At 44.6% G+C, this 18417-nt stretch overlaps 1 protein-coding gene across 1 annotated transcript in view; it reads left to right on the top strand.

Annotated features, from left to right (window-relative positions):
• The window catches only part of LOC140404103 (apoptosis regulator BAX-like), an 86091-nt gene that overhangs the window by 42905 nt on the left and 24769 nt on the right, over positions 1-18417 (top strand). The gene's annotated exons all lie outside the window — the stretch shown is intronic.

Here is an 18417-nt window from a genome sequence, read left to right as displayed (position 1 = left end):
TGCAGTTATACTTCGTACTGTGCAGTCTGGAGTTATGCTCCGTACTGTGCAGTCTGCAGTTATACTCCGTACTGTACAGTCTGCAGTTATACTTCGTACTGTGCAGTCTGCAGTTATACTCCGTACTGTACAGTCTGCAGTTATACTTCGTACTGTACAGTATCCTCCGTACTGTGCAGTCTGCAGTTATACTTCGTACTGTACAGTCTGCAGTTATACTCCGTACTGTGGAGTCTGCAGATATACTTCGTACTGTACAGTCTGCAGTTATACTTCGTACTGTACAGTCTGCTGTTATACTCCGTACTGTGCAGTCTGCAGGTATACTCCGTACTGTGGAGTCTGCAGTTATACTTCGTACTGTGCAGTCTGCAGTTATACTTCGTACTGTGCAGTCTGCAGTTATACTCCGTACTGTACAGTCTGCAGTTATACTTCGTGCTGAACAGTCTGCAGTTATACTTCGTACTGTACAGTCTGCAGTTCTACTGCGTACTGTGCAGTCTGCAGTTATACTTCGTACTGTGCAGTCTGCAGTTATACTGCGTACTGTGCAGTCTGCTGTTTTACTTCGTACTGTGCAGTCTGCAGTTATACTCCGTACTGTGCAGTCTGCAGTTATCCTCCGTATTGTGCAGTCTGCAGTTATACTCCGTACTGTGGAGTCTGCAGTTATACTCCGTACTGTGGAGTCTGCAGTTATACTTCGTACTGTACCGTCTGCAGTTATACTCCGTACTGTGCAGTCTGCAGTTATCCTCCGTACTGTGCAGTCTGCAGTTATACTTCGTACTGTGCAGTCTGCAGTTATACTTCGTACTGTACAGTCTGCAGTTATACTCCGTACTGTACAGTCTGCAGTTATACTCCGTACTGTGGAGTCTGCAGTTATACTTCATACTGTGCAGTCTGCAGTTATCCTCCGTACTGTGCAGTCTGCAGTTATACTTCGTACTGTGCAGTTTGCAGTTATACTTCGTACTGTGCAGTCTGCAGTTATACTTCGTACTGTGCAGTCTGCAGTTATACTTCGTACTGTGCAGTCTGCAGTTATCCTCCGTACTGTGCAGTCTGCAGTTATCCTCCGTACTGTGCAGTCTGCTGTTATACTTCGTAATGTACAGTCTGCAGTTATACTCCGTACTGTGGAGTCTGCAGTTATACTTCGTACTGTAGTCTGCAGTTATACTTCGTACTGTACAGTCTGCAGTTATACTCCGTACTGTGCAGTCTGCAGTTATACTTCGTACTGTACAGCCTGCAGTTATACTTCGTACTGTACAGTCTGCAGTTATACTTCGTGCTGTGTAGTCTGCAGTTATACTTCGTACTGTACAGTCTGCAGTTATACTTCGTACTGTGCAGTCTGCAGTTATACTTCGTACTGTACAGTCTGCAGGTATACTTCGTACTGTACATTCTGCAGTTATACTCCGTACTGTCCAGTCTGCAGTTTACTTCGTACTGTGGAGTCTGCAGTTATACTCCGTACTGTACATTCTGCAGTTATACTCCGTACTGTCCAGTCTGCAGTTTACTTCGTACTGTGGAGTCTGCAGTTATACTTCGTACTGTACATTCTGCAGTTATACTCCGTACTGTACAGTCTGCAGTTATACTCCGTACTGTGCAGTCTGCAGTTGTACTTCATACTGTGCAGTCTGCAGTTATACTCCGTACTGTACAGTCTGCAGTTATACTTCGTACTGTGCAGTCTGCAGTTATACTCCGTACTGTACAGTCTGCAGTTATACTCCGTACTGTGCAGTCTGCAGTTATACTTCGTACTGTGCAGTCTGCAGTTATACTCCGTACTGTACAGTCTGCAGTTATTCTTCGTACTGTGCAGTCTGCAGTTATACTTCGTACTGTGCAGTCTGCAGTTATCCTCCGTACTGTGCAGTCTGCAGTAATACTCCGTACTGTCCAGTCTGCAGTTACACTTCGTACTGTGCAGTCTGCAGTTGTCCTCTGTACTGTGTAGTCTGCAGTTATACTTCGTACTGTGCAGTCTGCAGTTATCCTCCGTACTGTGCAGTCTGCAGTTATACTTCGTACTGTACAGTCTGCAGTTATACTTCGTACTGTACAGTCTGCAGTTATACTTCGTGCTGTTCAGTCTGCAGTTATACTTCGTACTGTACAGTCTGCAGTTATACTCCGTACTGTACAGTCTACAGTTATACTTCGTACTGTACAGTCTGCAGTTATACTTCGTACTGTGCAGTCTGCAGTTATACTTCGTACAGTGCAGTCTGCAGTTATCCTCCGTACTGTGCAGTCTGCAGTTATACTCCGTACTGTACAGTCTGCAGTTATACTTCGTACTGTGCAGTCTGCAGTTATACTTCGTACTGTACAGTCTGCAGTTATACTTCGTACTGTACACTCTGCAGTTTTCCTCCGTACTGTGCAGTCTGCAGTTATCCTCCGTACTGTGGAGTCTGCAGTTATACTTCGTACTGTACAGTCTGCAGTTATACTTCGTACTGTGGAGTCTGCTGTTATACTTCGTACTGTACAGTCTGCAGTTATCCTCCGTACTGTGCAGTCTGCAGTTATACTTCGTACTGTACAGTCTGCAGTTATACTCCGTACTGTGCAGTCTGCAGTTGTACTCCGTACTGTGGAGTCTGCAGTTATACTTCGTACTGTAAAGTCTGCAGTTATACTTCGTACTGTACAGTCTGCAGTTATACTCTGTAATGTGCAGTCTGCAGTTGTACTCCGTACTGTGGAGTCTGCAGTTATACTTCGTACTGTAAAGTCTGCAGTTATACTTCGTACTGTGCAGTCTGCAGTTATACTTCGTACTGTGCAGTCTGCAGTTATACTGCGTACTGTGCAGTCTGCTGTTTTACTTTGTACTGTGCAGTCTGCAGTTGTACTTCGTACTGTACAGTGTGTAGTTATACTCAGTACTGTACAGTCTGCAGTTATACTCTGTAATGTGCAGTCTGCAGTTGTACTCCGTACTGTGGAGTCTGCAGTTATACTTCGTACTGTAAAGTCTGCAGTTATACTTCGTACTGTGCAGTCTGCAGTTATACTTCGTACTGTGCAGTCTGCAGTTATACTGCGTACTGTGCAGTCTGCTGTTTTACTTTGTACTGTACAGTCTGCAGTTATACTTCGTGCTGTACAGTCTGCAGTTATACTTCGTGCTGTACAGTCTGCAGTTATACTTCGTGCTGTACAGTCTGCAGTTATACTTCGTACTGTGCAGTCTGCAGTTATACTTCGTACTGTACAGTCTGCAGTTATACTCCGTACTGTACAGTCTACAGTTATACTTGTACTGTACAGTCTGCAGTTATACTTCGTACTGTGCAGTCTGCAGTTGTCCTCTGTACTGTGTAGTCTGCAGTTATACTTCGTACTGTGCAGTCTGCAGTTATCCTCCGTACTGTCCAGTCTGCAGTTATACTTCGTACTGTACAGTCTGCAGTTATACTTCGTACTGTACAGTCTGCAGTTATACTTCGTGCTGTACAGTCTGCAGTTATACTTCGTACTGTACAGTCTGCAGTTATACCCCGTACTGTACAGTCTACAGTTATACTTCGTACTGTACAGTCTGCAGTTATACTTCGTACTGTGCAGTCTGCAGTTATACTTCGTACTGTGCAGTCTGCAGTTATCCTCCGTACTGTGCAGTCTGCAGTTATACTCCGTACTGTACAGTCTGCAGTTATACTTCGTACTGTGCAGTCTGCAGTTATACTTCGTACTGTACAGTCTGCAGTTATACTTCGTACTGTACAGTCTGCAGTTATCCTCCGTACTGTGCAGTCTGCAGTTATCCTCCGTACTGTGGAGTCTGCAGTTATACTTCGTACTGTACAGTCTGCAGTTATACTTCGTACTGTGGAGTCTGCTGTTATACTTCGTACTGTACAGTCTGCAGTTATCCTCCGTACTGTGCAGTCTGCAGTTATACTTCGTACTGTACAGTCTGCAGTTATACTCCGTACTGTGCAGTCTGCAGTTGTACTCCGTACTGTGGAGTCTGCAGTTATACTTCGTACTGTAAAGTCTGCAGTTATACTTCGTACTGTACAGTCTGCAGTTATACTCCGTACTGTGCAGTCTGCAGTTGTACTCCGTACTGTGGAGTCTGCAGTTATCCTTCGTACTGTAAAGTCTGCAGTTATACTTCGTACTGTGCAGTCTGCAGTTATACTTCGTACTGTGCAGTCTGCAGTTATACTGCGTACTGTGCAGTCTGCTGTTTTACTTTGTACTGTGCAGTCTGCAGTTGTACTTCGTACTGTACAGTCTGTAGTTATACTCCGTACTGTACAGTCTGCAGTTATCCTCCGTACTGTGCAGTCTGCAGTTATACTCCGTACTGTGCAGTCTGCAGTTATACTGCGTACTGTGCAGTCTGCTGTTTTACTTTGTACTGTGCAGTCTGCAGTTGTACTTCGTACTGTACAGTGTGTAGTTATACTCAGTACTGTACAGTCTGCAGTTATACTCTGTAATGTGCAGTCTGCAGTTGTACTCCGTACTGTGGAGTCTGCAGTTATACTTCGTACTGTAAAGTCTGCAGTTATACTTCGTACTGTGCAGTCTGCAGTTATACTTCGTACTGTGCAGTCTGCAGTTATACTGCGTACTGTGCAGTCTGCTGTTTTACTTTGTACTGTACAGTCTGCAGTTATACTTCGTGCTGTACAGTCTGCAGTTATACTTCGTGCTGTACAGTCTGCAGTTATACTTCGTGCTGTACAGTCTGCAGTTATACTTCGTACTGTGCAGTCTGCAGTTATACTTCGTACTGTACAGTCTGCAGTTATACTCCGTACTGTACAGTCTACAGTTATACTTGTACTGTACAGTCTGCAGTTATACTTCGTACTGTGCAGTCTGCAGTTGTCCTCTGTACTGTGTAGTCTGCAGTTATACTTCGTACTGTGCAGTCTGCAGTTATCCTCCGTACTGTCCAGTCTGCAGTTATCCTCCGTACTGTCCAGTCTGCAGTTATACTTCGTACTGTACAGTCTGCAGTTATACTTCGTACTGTACAGTCTGCAGTTATACTTCGTGCTGTACAGTCTGCAGTTATACTTCGTACTGTACAGTCTGCAGTTATACTCCGTACTGTACAGTCTACAGTTATACTTCGTACTGTACAGTCTGCAGTTATACTTCGTACTGTGCAGTCTGCAGTTATACTTCGTACTGTGCAGTCTGCAGTTATCCTCCGTACTGTGCAGTCTGCAGTTATACTCCGTACTGTACAGTCTGCAGTTATGCTTCGTACTGTGCAGTCTGCAGTTATACTTCGTACTGTACAGTCTGCAGTTATACTTCGTACTGTACAGTCTGCAGTTATCCTCCGTACTGTGCAGTCTGCAGTTATCCTCCGTACTGTGGAGTCTGCAGTTATACTTCGTACTGTACAGTCTGCAGTTATACTTCGTACTGTGGAGTCTGCTGTTATACTTCGTACTGTACAGTCTGCAGTTATCCTCCGTACTGTGCAGTCTGCAGTTATACTTCGTACTGTACAGTCTGCAGTTATACTCCGTACTGTGCAGTCTGCAGTTGTACTCCGTACTGTGGAGTCTGCAGTTATACTTCGTACTGTAAAGTCTGCAGTTATACTTCGTACTGTACAGTCTGCAGTTATACTCCGTACTGTGCAGTCTGCAGTTGTACTCCGTACTGTGGAGTCTGCAGTTATACTTCGTACTGTAAAGTCTGCAGTTATACTTCGTACTGTGCAGTCTGCAGTTATACTTCGTACTGTGCAGTCTGCAGTTATACTGCGTACTGTGCAGTCTGCTGTTTTACTTTGTACTGTGCAGTCTGCAGTTGTACTTCGTACTGTACAGTCTGTAGTTATACTCCGTACTGTACAGTCTGCAGTTATCCTCCGTACTGTGCAGTCTGCAGTTATACTCCGTACTGTGGAGTCTGCAGTTATACTCCGTACTGTGGAGTCTGCAGTTATACTTCGTACTGTACAGTCTGCAGTTATACTCCGTACTGTGCAGTCTGCAGTTATCCTCCGTACTGTGCAGTCTGCAGTTATACTTCGTACTGTGCAGTCTGCAGTTATACTTCGTACTGTACAGTCTGCAGTTATACTCCGTACTGTACAGTCTGCAGTTATACTCCGTACTGTGGAGTCTGCAGTTATACTTCATACTGTGCAGTCTGCAGTTATCCTCCGTACTGTGCAGTCTGCAGTTATACTTCGTACTGTGCAGTCTGCAGTTATACTTCGTACTGTGCAGTCTGCAGTTATACTTCGTACTGTGCAGTCTGCAGTTATACTTCGTACTGTGCAGTCTGCAGTTATCCTCCGTACTGTGCAGTCTGCAGTTATCCTCCGTACTGTGCAGTCTGCTGTTATACTTCGTAATGTACAGTCTGCAGTTATACTCCGTACTGTGGAGTCTGCAGTTATACTTCGTACTGTAGTCTGCAGTTATACTTCGTACTGTACAGTCTGCAGTTATACTCCGTACTGTGCAGTCTGCAGTTATACTTCGTACTGTACAGCCTGCAGTTATACTTCGTACTGTACAGTCTGCAGTTATACTTCGTGCTGTGTAGTCTGCAGTTATACTTCGTACTGTACAGTCTGCAGTTATACTTCGTACTGTGCAGTCTGCAGTTATACTTCGTACTGTACAGTCTGCAGGTATACTTCGTACTGTACATTCTGCAGTTATACTCCGTACTGTCCAGTCTGCAGTTTACTTCGTACTGTGGAGTCTGCAGTTATACTCCGTACTGTACATTCTGCAGTTATACTCCGTACTGTCCAGTCTGCAGTTTACTTCGTACTGTGGAGTCTGCAGTTATACTTCGTACTGTACATTCTGCAGTTATACTCCGTACTGTACAGTCTGCAGTTATACTCCGTACTGTGCAGTCTGCAGTTGTACTTCGTACTGTGCAGTCTGCAGTTATACTCCGTACTGTACAGTCTGCAGTTATACTTCGTACTGTGCAGTCTGCAGTTATACTCCGTACTGTACAGTCTGCAGTTATACTCCGTACTGTGCAGTCTGCAGTTATACTTCGTACTGTGCAGTCTGCAGTTATACTCCGTACTGTACAGTCTGCAGTTATTCTTCGTACTGTGCAGTCTGCAGTTATACTTCGTACTGTGCAGTCTGCAGTTATCCTCCGTACTGTGCAGTCTGCAGTAATACTCCGTACTGTCCAGTCTGCAGTTACACTTCGTACTGTGCAGTCTGCAGTTGTCCTCTGTACTGTGTAGTCTGCAGTTATACTTCGTACTGTGCAGTCTGCAGTTATCCTCCGTACTGTGCAGTCTGCAGTTATACTTCGTACTGTACAGTCTGCAGTTATACTTCGTACTGTACAGTCTGCAGTTATACTTCGTGCTGTTCAGTCTGCAGTTATACTTCGTACTGTACAGTCTGCAGTTATACTCCGTACTGTACAGTCTACAGTTATACTTCGTACTGTACAGTCTGCAGTTATACTTCGTACTGTGCAGTCTGCAGTTATACTTCGTACTGTGCAGTCTGCAGTTATCCTCCGTACTGTGCAGTCTGCAGTTATACTCCGTACTGTACAGTCTGCAGTTCTACTTCGTACTGTGCAGTCTGCAGTTATACTTCGTACTGTACAGTCTGCAGTTATACTTCGTACTGTACACTCTGCAGTTTTCCTCCGTACTGTGCAGTCTGCAGTTATCCTCCGTACTGTGGAGTCTGCAGTTATACTTCGTACTGTACAGTCTGCAGTTATACTTCGTACTGTGGAGTCTGCTGTTATACTTCGTACTGTACAGTCTGCAGTTATCCTCCGTACTGTGCAGTCTGCAGTTATACTTCGTACTGTACAGTCTGCAGTTATACTCCGTACTGTGCAGTCTGCAGTTGTACTCCGTACTGTGGAGTCTGCAGTTATACTTCGTACTGTAAAGTCTGCAGTTATACTTCGTACTGTACAGTCTGCAGTTATACTCTGTAATGTGCAGTCTGCAGTTGTACTCCGTACTGTGGAGTCTGCAGTTATACTTCGTACTGTAAAGTCTGCAGTTATACTTCGTACTGTGCAGTCTGCAGTTATACTTCGTACTGTGCAGTCTGCAGTTATACTGCGTACTGTGCAGTCTGCTGTTTTACTTTGTACTGTGCAGTCTGCAGTTGTACTTCGTACTGTACAGTGTGTAGTTATACTCAGTACTGTGCAGTCTGCAGTTATACTTCGTACTGTGCAGTCTGCAGTTATACTGCGTACTGTGCAGTCTGCTGTTTTACTTTGTACTGTACAGTCTGCAGTTATACTTCGTGCTGTACAGTCTGCAGTTATACTTCGTGCTGTACAGTCTGCAGTTATACTTCGTGCTGTACAGTCTGCAGTTATACTTCGTACTGTGCAGTCTGCAGTTATACTTCGTACTGTACAGTCTGCAGTTATACTCCGTACTGTACAGTCTACAGTTATACTTGTACTGTACAGTCTGCAGTTATACTTCGTACTGTGCAGTCTGCAGTTGTCCTCTGTACTGTGTAGTCTGCAGTTATACTTCGTACTGTGCAGTCTGCAGTTATCCTCCGTACTGTCCAGTCTGCAGTTATACTTCGTACTGTACAGTCTGCAGTTATACTTCGTACTGTACAGTCTGCAGTTATACTTCGTGCTGTACAGTCTGCAGTTATACTTCGTACTGTACAGTCTGCAGTTATACTCCGTACTGTACAGTCTACAGTTATACTTCGTACTGTACAGTCTGCAGTTATACTTCGTACTGTGGAGTCTGCTGTTATACTTCGTACTGTACAGTCTGCAGTTATCCTCCGTACTGTGCAGTCTGCAGTTATACTTCGTACTGTACAGTCTGCAGTTATACTCCGTACTGTGCAGTCTGCAGTTGTACTCCGTACTGTGGAGTCTGCAGTTATACTTCGTACTGTAAAGTCTGCAGTTATACTTCGTACTGTACAGTCTGCAGTTATACTCTGTAATGTGCAGTCTGCAGTTGTACTCCGTACTGTGGAGTCTGCAGTTATACTTCGTACTGTAAAGTCTGCAGTTATACTTCGTACTGTGCAGTCTGCAGTTATACTTCGTACTGTGCAGTCTGCAGTTATACTGCGTACTGTGCAGTCTGCTGTTTTACTTTGTACTGTGCAGTCTGCAGTTGTACTTCGTACTGTACAGTGTGTAGTTATACTCAGTACTGTACAGTCTGCAGTTATACTCTGTAATGTGCAGTCTGCAGTTGTACTCCGTACTGTGGAGTCTGCAGTTATACTTCGTACTGTAAAGTCTGCAGTTATACTTCGTACTGTGCAGTCTGCAGTTATACTTCGTACTGTGCAGTCTGCAGTTATACTGCGTACTGTGCAGTCTGCTGTTTTACTTTGTACTGTACAGTCTGCAGTTATACTTCGTGCTGTACAGTCTGCAGTTATACTTCGTGCTGTACAGTCTGCAGTTATACTTCGTGCTGTACAGTCTGCAGTTATACTTCGTACTGTGCAGTCTGCAGTTATACTTCGTACTGTACAGTCTGCAGTTATACTCCGTACTGTACAGTCTACAGTTATACTTGTACTGTACAGTCTGCAGTTATACTTCGTACTGTGCAGTCTGCAGTTGTCCTCTGTACTGTGTAGTCTGCAGTTATACTTCGTACTGTGCAGTCTGCAGTTATCCTCCGTACTGTCCAGTCTGCAGTTATACTTCGTACTGTACAGTCTGCAGTTATACTTCGTACTGTACAGTCTGCAGTTATACTTCGTGCTGTACAGTCTGCAGTTATACTTCGTACTGTACAGTCTGCAGTTATACTCCGTACTGTACAGTCTACAGTTATACTTCGTACTGTACAGTCTGCAGTTATACTTCGTACTGTGCAGTCTGCAGTTATACTTCGTACTGTGCAGTCTGCAGTTATCCTCCGTACTGTGCAGTCTGCAGTTATACTCCGTACTGTACAGTCTGCAGTTATACTTCGTACTGTGCAGTCTGCAGTTATACTTCGTACTGTACAGTCTGCAGTTATACTTCGTACTGTACAGTCTGCAGTTATCCTCCGTACTGTGCAGTCTGCAGTTATCCTCCGTACTGTGGAGTCTGCAGTTATACTTCGTACTGTACAGTCTGCAGTTATACTTCGTACTGTGGAGTCTGCTGTTATACTTCGTACTGTACAGTCTGCAGTTATCCTCCGTACTGTGCAGTCTGCAGTTATACTTCGTACTGTACAGTCTGCAGTTATACTCCGTACTGTGCAGTCTGCAGTTGTACTCCGTACTGTGGAGTCTGCAGTTATACTTCGTACTGTAAAGTCTGCAGTTATACTTCGTACTGTACAGTCTGCAGTTATACTCCGTACTGTGCAGTCTGCAGTTGTACTCCGTACTGTAAAGTCTGCAGTTATACTTCGTACTGTAAAGTCTGCAGTTATACTTCGTACTGTGCAGTCTGCAGTTATACTTCGTACTGTGCAGTCTGCTGTTTTACTTTGTACTGTGCAGTCTGCAGTTGTACTTTGTACTGTACAGTCTGTAGTTATACTCCGTACTGTACAGTCTGCAGTTATCCTCCGTACTGTGCAGTCTGCAGTTATACTCCGTACTGTGGAGTCTGCAGTTATACTCCGTACTGTGGAGTCTGCAGTTATACTTCGTACTGTACAGTCTGCAGTTATACTCCGTACTGTGCAGTCTGCAGTTATCCTCCGTACTGTGCAGTCTGCAGTTATACTTCGGACTGTGCAGTCTGCAGTTATACTTCGTACTGTACAGTCTGCAGTTATACTCCGTACTGTACAGTCTGCAGTTATACTCCGTACTGTGGAGTCTGCAGTTATACTTCATACTGTGCAGTCTGCAGTTATCCTCCGTACTGTGCAGTCTGCAGTTATACTTCGTACTGTGCAGTCTGCAGTTATACTTCGTACTGTGCAGTCTGCAGTTATACTTCGTACTGTGCAGTCTGCAGTTATACTTCGTACTGTGCAGTCTGCAGTTATCCTCCGTACTGTGCAGTCTGCAGTTATCCTCCGTACTGTGCAGTCTGCTGTTATACTTCGTAATGTACAGTCTGCAGTTATACTCCGTACTGTGGAGTCTGCAGTTATACTTCGTACTGTAGTCTGCAGTTATACTTCGTACTGTACAGTCTGCAGTTATACTCCGTACTGTGCAGTCTGCAGTTATACTTCGTACTGTACAGCCTGCAGTTATACTTCGTACTGTACAGTCTGCAGTTATACTTCGTGCTGTGTAGTCTGCAGTTATACTTCGTACTGTACAGTCTGCAGTTATACTTCGTACTGTGCAGTCTGCAGTTATACTTCGTACTGTACAGTCTGCAGGTATACTTTGTACTGTACATTCTGCAGTTATACTCCGTACTGTCCAGTCTGCAGTTTACTTCGTACTGTGGAGTCTGCAGTTATACTCCGTACTGTACATTCTGCAGTTATACTCCGTACTGTCCAGTCTGCAGTTTACTTCGTACTGTGGAGTCTGCAGTTATACTTCGTACTGTACATTCTGCAGTTATACTCCGTACTGTACAGTCTGCAGTTATACTCCGTACTGTGCAGTCTGCAGTTGTACTTCATACTGTGCAGTCTGCAGTTATACTCCGTACTGTACAGTCTGCAGTTATACTTCGTACTGTGCAGTCTGCAGTTATACTCCGTACTGTACAGTCTGCAGTTATACTCCGTACTGTGCAGTCTGCAGTTATACTTCGTACTGTGCAGTCTGCAGTTGTCCTCTGTACTGTGTAGTCTGCAGTTATACTTCGTACTGTGCAGTCTGCAGTTATCCTCCGTACTGTGCAGTCTGCAGTTATACTTCGTACTGTACAGTCTGCAGTTATACTTCGTACTGTACAGTCTGCAGTTATACTTCGTGCTGTTCAGTCTGCAGTTATACTTCGTACTGTACAGTCTGCAGTTATACTCCGTACTGTACAGTCTACAGTTATACTTCGTACTGTACAGTCTGCAGTTATACTTCGTACTGTGCAGTCTGCAGTTATACTTCGTACTGTGCAGTCTGCAGTTATCCTCCGTACTGTGCAGTCTGCAGTTATACTCCGTACTGTACAGTCTGCAGTTATACTTCGTACTGTGCAGTCTGCAGTTATACTTCGTACTGTACAGTCTGCAGTTATACTTCGTACTGTACACTCTGCAGTTTTCCTCCGTACTGTGCAGTCTGCAGTTATCCTCCGTACTGTGGAGTCTGCAGTTATACTTCGTACTGTACAGTCTGCAGTTATACTTCGTACTGTGGAGTCTGCTGTTATACTTCGTACTGTACAGTCTGCAGTTATCCTCCGTACTGTGCAGTCTGCAGTTATACTTCGTACTGTACAGTCTGCAGTTATACTCCGTACTGTGCAGTCTGCAGTTGTACTCCGTACTGTGGAGTCTGCAGTTATACTTCGTACTGTAAAGTCTGCAGTTATACTTCGTACTGTACAGTCTGCAGTTATACTCTGTAATGTGCAGTCTGCAGTTGTACTCCGTACTGTGGAGTCTGCAGTTATACTTCGTACTGTAAAGTCTGCAGTTATACTTCGTACTGTGCAGTCTGCAGTTATACTTCGTACTGTGCAGTCTGCAGTTATACTGCGTACTGTGCAGTCTGCTGTTTTACTTTGTACTGTGCAGTCTGCAGTTGTACTTCGTACTGTACAGTGTGTAGTTATACTCAGTACTGTACAGTCTGCAGTTATACTCTGTAATGTGCAGTCTGCAGTTGTACTCCGTACTGTGGAGTCTGCAGTTATACTTCGTACTGTAAAGTCTGCAGTTATACTTCGTACTGTGCAGTCTGCAGTTATACTTCGTACTGTGCAGTCTGCAGTTATACTGCGTACTGTGCAGTCTGCTGTTTTACTTTGTACTGTACAGTCTGCAGTTATACTTCGTGCTGTACAGTCTGCAGTTATACTTCGTGCTGTACAGTCTGCAGTTATACTTCGTGCTGTACAGTCTGCAGTTATACTTCGTACTGTGCAGTCTGCAGTTATACTTCGTACTGTACAGTCTGCAGTTATACTCCGTACTGTACAGTCTACAGTTATACTTGTACTGTACAGTCTGCAGTTATACTTCGTACTGTGCAGTCTGCAGTTGTCCTCTGTACTGTGTAGTCTGCAGTTATACTTCGTACTGTGCAGTCTGCAGTTATCCTCCGTACTGTCCAGTCTGCAGTTATACTTCGTACTGTACAGTCTGCAGTTATACTTCGTACTGTACAGTCTGCAGTTATACTTCGTGCTGTACAGTCTGCAGTTATACTTCGTACTGTACAGTCTGCAGTTATACTCCGTACTGTACAGTCTACAGTTATACTTCGTACTGTACAGTCTGCAGTTATACTTCGTACTGTGCAGTCTGCAGTTATACTTCGTACTGTGCAGTCTGCAGTTATCCTCCGTACTGTGCAGTCTGCAGTTATACTCCGTACTGTACAGTCTGCAGTTATACTTCGTACTGTGCAGTCTGCAGTTATACTTCGTACTGTACAGTCTGCAGTTATACTTCGTACTGTACAGTCTGCAGTTATCCTCCGTACTGTGCAGTCTGCAGTTATCCTCCGTACTGTGGAGTCTGCAGTTATACTTCGTACTGTACAGTCTGCAGTTATACTTCGTACTGTGGAGTCTGCTGTTATACTTCGTACTGTACAGTCTGCAGTTATCCTCCGTACTGTGCAGTCTGCAGTTATACTTCGTACTGTACAGTCTGCAGTTATACTCCGTACTGTGCAGTCTGCAGTTGTACTCCGTACTGTGGAGTCTGCAGTTATACTTCGTACTGTAAAGTCTGCAGTTATACTTCGTACTGTACAGTCTGCAGTTATACTCCGTACTGTGCAGTCTGCAGTTGTACTCCGTACTGTGGAGTCTGCAGTTATACTTCGTACTGTAAAGTCTGCAGTTATACTTCGTACTGTGCAGTCTGCAGTTATACTTCGTACTGTGCAGTCTGCAGTTATACTGCGTACTGTGCAGTCTGCTGTTTTACTTTGTACTGTGCAGTCTGCAGTTGTACTTCGTACTGTACAGTCTGTAGTTATACTCCGTACTGTACAGTCTGTAGTTATACTCCGTACTGTGCAGTCTGCAGTTATACTTCGTACTGTGTAGTCTGCAGTTATACTTCGTGCTGTACACTCTGCAGTTATACTCCGTACTGTACAGTCTGCAGTTATACTTCGTGCTGTACAGTCTGCAGTTATACTTCGTACTGTGCAGTCTGCAGTTATACTTCGTACTGTGCAGTCTGCAGTTATACTTCGTAGTGTGCAGTCTGCAGTTATACTTTGTACTGTACAGTCTGCAGTTATACTTCGTACTGTACAGTCTGCAGTTATACTCCGTACTGTGCAGTCTGCAGTTATACTTCGTACTGTACAGTCTGCAGTTATACTTCGTACTGTACAGTCTGCAGTTATACTCCGTACTGTGGAGTCTGCAGTTATACTTCGTACTGTGCAGTCTGCAGTTATACTTCGTACTGTACAGTCTGCAGGTATACTCCGTACTGTGGAGTCTGCAGTTATACTTCGTACTGTGCAGTCTGCAGTTATACTTCGTACTGTGCAGTCTGCAGTTATACTCCGTACTGTACAGTCTGCAGTTATACTTCGTACTGTGCAGTCTGCAGTTATACTCCGTACTGTACAGTCTGCAGTTATACTTCGTACTGTACAGTCTGCAGTTCTACTTCGTACTGTGCAGTCTGCAGTTATACTCCGTACTGTACAGTCTGCAGTTATACTTCGTACTGTGCAGTCTGCAGTTATACTCCGTACTGTACAGTCTGCAGTTATACTTCGTACTGTACAGTCTGCAGTTCTACTTCATACTGTGCAGTCTGCAGTTATCCTCCGTACTGTGCAGTCTGCAGTTATACTTCGTACTGTACAGTCTGCAGTTCTACTTCATACTGTGCAGTCTGCAGTTATACTCCGTACTGTGGAGTCTGCAGTTATACTTCGTACTGTGCAGTCTGCAGTTATACTCCGTACTGTGCAGTCTGCAGTTATACTTCGTACTGTGCAGTCTGCAGTTATACTTCGTACTGTGCAGTCTGCAGTTATACTTCGTACTGTGCAGTCTGCAGTTATACTTCGTACTGTGCAGTCTGCAGTTATACTCCATACTGTGCAGTCTGCAGTTATACTTCGTACTGTGCAGTCTGCAGTTATACTTCGTACTGTGCAGTCTGCAGTTATACTTCATACTGTGCAGTCTGCCGTTATACTTCGTACTGTACAGTCTGCAGTTATACTTCGTACTGTGCAGTCTGCAGTTATACTTCGTACTGTGCAGTCTGCAGTTATACTTCGTACTGTGCAGTCTGCAGTTATACTCCGTACTGTACAGTCTGCAGTTATACTTCGTACTGTGCAGTCTGCAGTTATACTCCGTAATGTACAGTCTGCAGTTATACTTCGTACTGTACAGTCTGCAGTTATACTTCGTACTGTGCAGTCTGGAGTTATACTTCGTACTGTGCAGTCTGCAGTTATACTCCGTACTGTGCAGTCTGCAGTTATACTTCGTACTGTACAGTCTGCAGTTCTACTTCGTACTGTGCAGTCTGCAGTTATACTCCGTACTGTACAGTCTGCAGTTATACTTCGTACTGTGCAGTCTGCAGTTATCCTCCGTACTGTGCAGTCTGCAGTTATACTTCGTACTGTACAGTCTGCAGTTATGCTCCGTACTGTGGAGTCTGCAGTTATACTTCGTACTGTGCAGTCTGAGTTATACTCCGTACTGTGCAGTCTGCAGTTATACTTCGTACTGTGCAGTCTGCAGTTATACTTCGTACTGTGCAGTCTGCAGTTATACTTCGTACTGTGCAGTCTGCAGTTATACTCCGTACTGTCCAGTCTGCAGTTATACTTCGTACTGTACAATCTGCAGTTCTACTTCGTACTGTGTAGTCTGCAGTTATACTTCGTACTGTACAGTCTGCAGTTATACTTCGTACTGTGCAGTCTGGAGTTATGCTCCGTACTGTGCAGTCTGCAGTTATACTCCGTACTGTACAGTCTGCAGTTATACTTCGTACTGTGCAGTCTGCAGTTATACTCCGTACTGTACAGTCTGCAGTTATACTTCGTACTGTACAGTATCCTCCGTACTGTGCAGTCTGCAGTTATACTTCGTACTGTACAGTCTGCAGTTATACTCCGTACTGTGGAGTCTGCAGATATACTTCGTACTGTACAGTCTGCAGTTATACTTCGTACTGTACAGTCTGCTGTTATACTCCGTACTGTGCAGTCTGCAGGTATACTCCGTACTGTGGAGTCTGCAGTTATACTTCGTACTGTGCAGTCTGCAGTTATACTTCGTACTGTGCAGTCTGCAGTTATACTCCGTACTGTACAGTCTGCAGTTATACTTCGTACTGTGCAGTCTGCAGTTATACTCCGTACTGTACAGTCTGCAGTTATACTTCGTACTGTACAGTCTGCAGTTCTACTTCGTACTGTGCAGTCTGCAGTTATACTCCGTACTGTACAGTCTGCAGTTATACTTCGTACTGTGCAGTCTGCAGTTATACTTCGTACTGTACAGTCTGCAGTTCTACTTCATACTGTGCAGTCTGCAGTTATCCTCCGTACTGTGCAGTCTGCAGTTATACTTCGTACTGTACAGTCTGCAGTTCTACTTCATACTGTGCAGTCTGCAGTTATACTCCGTACTGTGCAGTCTGCAGTTATACTTCGTACTGTACAGTCTGCAGTTATACTCCGTACTGTGCAGTCTGCAGTTATACTTCGTACTGTGCAGTCTGCAGTTATACTCCGTACTGTGGAGTCTGCAGTTATACTTTGTACTGTGCAGTCTGCAGTTATACTCCGTACTGTACAGTCTGCAGTTATACTCCGTACTGTGCAGTCTGCAGTTATACTCCGTACTGTGCAGTCTGCAGTTATACTTCGTACTGTGCAGTCTGCAGTTATACTTCGTACTGTGCAGTCTGCAGTTATACTTCGTACTGTGCAGTCTGCAGTTATACTTCGTACTGTGCAGTCTGCAGTTATACTCCGTACTGTGCAGTCTGCAGTTATACTTCGTACTGTGCAGTCTGCAGTTATACTTCGTACTGTGCAGTCTGCAGTTATACTTCGTACTGTGCAGTCTGCAGTTATTCTCCGTACTGTGCAGTCTGCAGTTATACTCCGTACTGTGCAGTCTGCAGTTATACTCCGTACTGTACAGTCTGCAGTTATACTTCGTACTGTGCAGTCTGCAGTTATACTTCGTACTGTGCAGTCTGCCGTTACACTTCGTACTGTGCAGTCTGCAGTTACACTTCGTACTGTGCAGTCTGCAGTTATACTTCGTACTGTACAGTCTGCAGTTATACTTCGTACTGTGCAGTCTGCCGTTACACTTCGTACTGTACAGTCTGCAGTTATACTTCGTACTGTGCAGTCTGCAGTTATACTTCGTACTGTGCAGTCTGCAGTTACACTTCGTACTGTGCAGTCTGCAGTTATACTTCGTACTGTGCAGTCTGCAGTTATACTTCGTACTGTGCAGTCTGCCGTTACACTTCGTACTGTGCAGTCTGCAGTTGTACTTCGTACTGTGCAGTCTGCAGTTATCCTCCGTACTGTGCAGTCTGCAGTTATATTTTGTTCAGCACATTGAGATTTGAGGGAAATAATTTTGACACCTCCGTTTTCCCGCTGTGTCTCACTCAGTTGAGTCCAGCCCTGGTTTCCACTGGGCTGCTAGGCTGAAACAGTGAACTATGATGCTCGTGACCAGCAGGGAACTTTTAAGCTCTGTTCCAGAACAGCTGATTCATCTTTTTTGTAGTGACTTTTAAAAAATTGAACAACTGTGTTGGTTGGATCGTGACCGCGATACAATCAACCTTTTGGAGGCTAAATTGATACTCCAGTTAGTGGGTGTGCCAGTTAACTAGTGATTAATACCTGAGCAATTTAAAGTCGCAGAATCCGGGAAGTTTTATCACATGACCTCCAGTCAGCCCACAGTTTTGTTATTGATCAGCTGATCCTCGCCCAGTTCCACCTCCTCTGCAGTCAGAAAGCTGGAGGGTCTAGAATGATCCAATCGCGTATCGGTCAAACAGGCTCTTTTCATCCCACTCTATTTCCAAATTGAATAAAATGTTCAACTAAAATACAACGACAGTTATTTTGACTGGCCCACTGGTTTTACTGGCAGGTCTCTAACAGACGCCAGTGCAATCTGGAGGGTTGGCAAACCCAGGGTGGGAAGCTCTGTCACTCAGACTGATTTCCACCTCCGTCACAGACAACCCTGCGGTCCCCATGGCTCACAGCAAACTGCGCACCTTTTCAATGCTAAAAGTCTGAAAGCGAACGTTGCAGATTTCTAGCCTCTCAATTTCTGTTAAGCTTCTCGTTCAAATCCCAAACTGTG

The sequence above is a fragment of the Scyliorhinus torazame genome, chromosome 29, assembly GCF_047496885.1.
Source record: "Scyliorhinus torazame isolate Kashiwa2021f chromosome 29, sScyTor2.1, whole genome shotgun sequence".
Classification (NCBI taxonomy): domain Eukaryota; kingdom Metazoa; phylum Chordata; class Chondrichthyes; order Carcharhiniformes; family Scyliorhinidae; genus Scyliorhinus; species Scyliorhinus torazame.
Note: the sequence above shows the minus strand (reverse complement) of the source record. Positions and strands in the feature narration are given on the sequence as shown.